Source organism: Calypte anna, unplaced genomic scaffold, assembly GCF_003957555.1.
Source record: "Calypte anna isolate BGI_N300 unplaced genomic scaffold, bCalAnn1_v1.p scaffold_102_arrow_ctg1, whole genome shotgun sequence".
Taxonomy (NCBI): domain Eukaryota; kingdom Metazoa; phylum Chordata; class Aves; order Apodiformes; family Trochilidae; genus Calypte; species Calypte anna.
In genome coordinates, this window is record NW_022045420.1 from 29,298 (window position 1) to 34,388 (window position 5,091).

Here is a 5,091-nt window from a genome sequence, read left to right on the forward strand (position 1 = left end):
AACCCAACATCCATCTTTATATAGCCCATCAATCCATTTTTTAATTAGAGTTTTAGTCAAACACCAAAGTGTCCAGGAGCAGTAGAATCATAGAATTGTCTGGGTTGGAAGGGACCTCAGAGATCCTCAAGTCCAACCCTTGATCCACTCCCCCCTTGAACCACATGGTTCCCAGCCCATGGCACTCAGTGCCACATCCAGGCTCTTTGGAAATAGCTCCAGACACGGAGAATCCACCCCTTCCCTGGGCAGCCCATTCCAATGCCTGATCACCCTCTCCAGAAAGAAATTCTTTCCAATCTCCAACCTAAACCTCCCCTGACACAACTTGAGACACTTTATGCTCTCTTGTCTTGCTGAGAGTTGCCTGGGAAAAGAGACCAACCCCCCCCTGGCTCCAACCTCCTTTCAGGGAGTTGCAGAGAGTGATGAGCTCTCCCCTGAGCCTCCTCTTCTCCAGCCTCAACACCCCCAGCTCCCTCAGCCTCTCCTCACAGCATCTCTGCTGGATCCCTTCCCCAGCCCACTTGCCTCCTTTGGACCTGCTCCAGCACCTCAAGCTCCTTCCTGAGGGGCTGAGGGGCCCAGAACTCAACACAGGACTCAAGCTGTGGCCTCCCCAGAGCTGAGCACAGGGGCAGAATCCCTTCCCTGGACCTGCTGGCCACGCTCTTCCTCAGCCAGCCCAGGATGCCATTGGCCTTCTTGGCCACCTGGGCACACTGCTGCCTCCTCTTCAGCTTCCTGCCAATCCCAGCTCCCTTTCTGCCACTCTCTGCCCAGCCTGGAGCTCCCCATGGGGTTCTTGTCTTGAACCTCATCCCATTGGGATCAGCCCAACTCTTCAGTCTCTCCAGGTCCCTCTGCAGAGCCCTCCTGCCTTCCAGCTGATCCACACTCCCCCCCAGCTTGGGGTCATCTGTGAATTTGCTGATGATGGACTCTAAATCCTCCCTCAAGATATTAAACAGCACTGGGCCCAACACTGATCCCTGGGGGACACCACTAGTGACCACCCACCACATCAGGGTCTGTGATGAGTATTTTCAGTCATGTGGCAGCTTCACATCCCACCCTAATTCCAATGTGACCAATAACCAGGCTCCAGAGCACCACACAAGGACAATTGTGCTTCAAAAGGCTGAAACGAACACCAGGGGAGGGAGAGAGAGAGAGTAGGTGGGAAGGGACAGCAAAATAATATATTTAGCAAGCTGCCATATGGTGCTGTTAGCACACTAACACCTCCTTACACTCTGTGAGCTTCATTTACACACTCCTCACAGGAGGAGAGGAGCAGACAAGGTAGAAACCTGCATCATCCCCAGGACAAGATGTGAAGGAAAAGCATCCAGTGAGATCCCATCACATTCTCAGTAGGAACAGAGGCTGCTGAGAGAGCAAAGACTTCATTGCCAATGCTTTTTGCTTGGAAGAGAGGTTGGCTGCTTCATGGAGCAAGGGAAAACATCTCCTACATGAGAACCTAAATGACAGCTCTTTTATTTCTGATCAACAGCAAGAAAGCTGAGGGACACAACTATTAACGTGGGACTTTCTGGCAAGCCAAGAGATGTATCACATGGAGGGAATAAATCTTCCTCCTGGAATCAACCCCTCTCTTCTATACACAGCATCATTTCCAGTTCTCCTCCTTCTCTGCAGCCACCTCATGAGTTTCCTTGAGGACTCAGAGAAACCCCTTGGAAATCCTGGAGATGCATCTGCAAAGCTTTCTCTTTCTCCATCACCTCTGGTTTTTCTTTACCACTCAACTTCCAGCTTCTTGGATCTTCAATCTACCAACTTGGGGCTAAGGATCTTCTTGGGGCTAAGGATCTTCTGAGGGCTTAGGAATGACCTCAGTTGTAGTAACTGTGCTTAGGCTTGTGAGGCTCAGGCTGCAAACTCATAAAATACAACCATAAAGGCTGGAAAAAACCTCTTGGATCATCAAGTCCAACCATCAACCCAACACCACCCTCTAAACCATGTCCCCAAGTGCCATGTCTACACATGTCTTCAACACATGGAGGGAATAAATCTTCCTCCTGGAATCACCCCCTCTCTTCTATACACAGCATCATTTCCAGTTCTCCTCCTTCCCTGCAGACACCTCATGAGTTTCCTTGAGGACTCAGAGAAACCCCTTGGAAATCCTGGAGATGCATCTGCAAAGCTTTCTCCATCACCTCTGGTTTTTCTTTACCACTCAACTTCCAGCTTCTTGGATCTTCAATCTATCAACTTGGGGCTGAGGATCTTCTTGGGGCTAAGGATCTTCTGAGGGCTTAGGAATGACCTCAACTGTAGTAACTGTGCTTAGGCTTGTGAGGCTTAGGCTGCAAACTCATAAAATACAACCATAAAGGCTGGAAAAAAACTCTTGGATCATCAAGTCCAACCATCAACCCGACACCACCCTCTAAACCATGTCCCCAAGTGCCATGTCTACACATTTCTTCAACACATGGAGGGAATAAATCTTCCTCCTGGAATCACCCCCTCTCTTCTATACACAGCATCATTTCCAGTTCTCCTCCTTCCCTGCAGACACCTCATGAGTTTCCTTGAGGACTCAGAAAAACCCCTTGGAAATCCTGGAGATGCATCTGCAAAGCTTTCTCCATCACCTCTGGTTTTTCTTTACCACTCAACTTCCAGCTTCTTGGATCTTCAATCTATCAACTTGGGGCTAAGGATCTTCTGAGGGCTTAGGAATGACCTCAGTTGTAGTAACTGTTCTTAGGCTTGTGAGGCTCAGGCTGCAACCTCATAAAATACAACCATAAAGGCTGGAAAAAACCTCTTGGATCATCAAGTCCAACCATCAACCCAACACCACCCTCTAAACCATGTCCCCAAGTGCCATGTCTACACATGTCTTCAACACATGGAGGGAATAAATCTTCCTCCTGGAATCACCCCCTCTCTTCTATACACAGCATCATTTCCAGTTCTCCTCCTTCCCTGCAGACACCTCATGAGTTTCCTTGAGGACTCAGAGAAACCCCTTGGAAATCCTGGAGATGCATCTGCAAAGCTTTCTCCATCACCTCTGGTTTTTCTTTACCACTCAACTTCCAGCTTCTTGGATCTTCAATCTATCAACTTGGGGCTAAGGATCTTCTTGGGGCTAAGGATCTTCTGAGGGCTTAGGAATGACCTCAGTTGTAGTAACTGTGCTTAGGCTTGTGAGGCTCAGGCTGCAAACTCATAAAATACAACCATAAAGGTTGGAAAAAACCTCTTGGATCATCAAGTCCAACCATCAACCCAACACCACCCTCTAAACCAGGTTCCCAAGTGCCATGTTTACACATTTCTTCAACACATGGAGGGAATAAATCTTCCTCCTGGAATCACCCCCTCTCTTCTATACACAGCATCATTTCCAGTTCTCCTCCTTCCCTGCAGCCACCCCATGAGTTTCCTTGAGGACTCAGCAGAGAGGTGAAACCTCTTGGAAATCCTGGAGATGCATCTGCAAAGCTTTCTCCATCACCTCTGGTTTTTCTTTACCACTCAACTTCCAGCTTCTTGGATCTTCAATCTATCAACTTGGGGCTAAGGATCTTCTTGGGGCTAAGGATCTTCTGAGGGCTTAGGAATGACCTCAGTTGTAGTAACTGTTCTTAGGCTTGTGAGGCTCAGGCTGCAACCTCATAAAATAGAACCCTAAAGGTTGGAAAAAACCTCTTGGATCATCAAGTCCAACCATCAACCCAACACCACCCTCTAAACCATGTCCCCAAGTGCCATGTCTACACATTTCTTCAACACATGGAGGGAATAAATCTTCCTCCTGGAATCACCCCCTCTCTTCTATACACAGCATCATTTCCAGTTCTCCTCCTTCCCTGCAGCCACCTCATGGGTTTCCTTGAGGACTCAGAGAAACCCCTTGGAAATCCTGGAGATGCATCTGCAAAGCTTTCTCCATCACCTCTGGTTTTTCTTTACCACTCATCTTCCAGCTTCTTGGATCTTCAATCTATCAACTTGGGGCTAAGGATCTTCTGAGGGCTTAGGAATGACCTCAGTTGTAGTAACTGTGCTTAGGTTTGTGAGGCTCAGGCTGCAAACTCATAAAATACAACCCTAAAGGTTGGAAAAAACCTCTTGGATCATCAAGTCCAACCATCAACACCACCCTCTAAACCATGTCCCCAAGTGCCATGTTTACACATTTCTTCAACACATGGAGGGAATAAATCTTCCTCCTGGAATCACCCCCTCTCTTCTATACACAGCATCATTTCCAGTTCTCCTCCTTCCCTGCAGACACCTCATGAGTTTCCTTGAGGACTCAGAAAAACCCCTTGGAAATCCTGGAGATGCATCTGCAAAGCTTTCTCCATCACCTCTGGTTTTTCTTTACCACTCAACTTCCAGCTTCTTGGATCTTCAATCTATCAACTTGGGGCTAAGGATCTTCTGAGGGCTTAGGAATGACCTCAGTTGTAGTAACTGTTCTTAGGCTTGTGAGGCTCAGGCTGCAACCTCATAAAATACAACCATAAAGGCTGGAAAAAACCTCTTGGATCATCAAGTCCAACCATCAACCCAACACCACCCTCTAAACCATGTCCCCAAGTGCCATGTCTACACATTTCTTCAACACATGGAGGGAATAAATCTTCCTCCTGGAATCACCCCCTCTCTTCTATACACAGCATCATTTCCAGTTCTCCTCCTTCCCTGCAGACACCTCATGAGTTTCCTTGAGGACTCAGAGAAACCCCTTGGAAATCCTGGAGATGCATCTGCAAAGCTTTCTCCATCACCTCTGGTTTTTCTTTACCACTCAACTTCCAGCTTCTTGGATCTTCAATCTACCAACTTGGGGCTAAGGATCTTCTTGGGGCTAAGGATCTTCTGAGGGCTTAGGAATGACCTCAGTTGTAGTAACTGTGCTTAGGCTTGTGAGGCTCAGGCTGCAAACTCATAAAATACAACCATAAAGGTTGGAAAAAACCTCTTGGATCATCAAGTCCAACCATCAACCCAACACCACCCTCTAAACCATGTCCCCAAGTGCCATGTCTACACATGTCTTCAACACATGGAGGGAATAAATCTTCCTCCTGG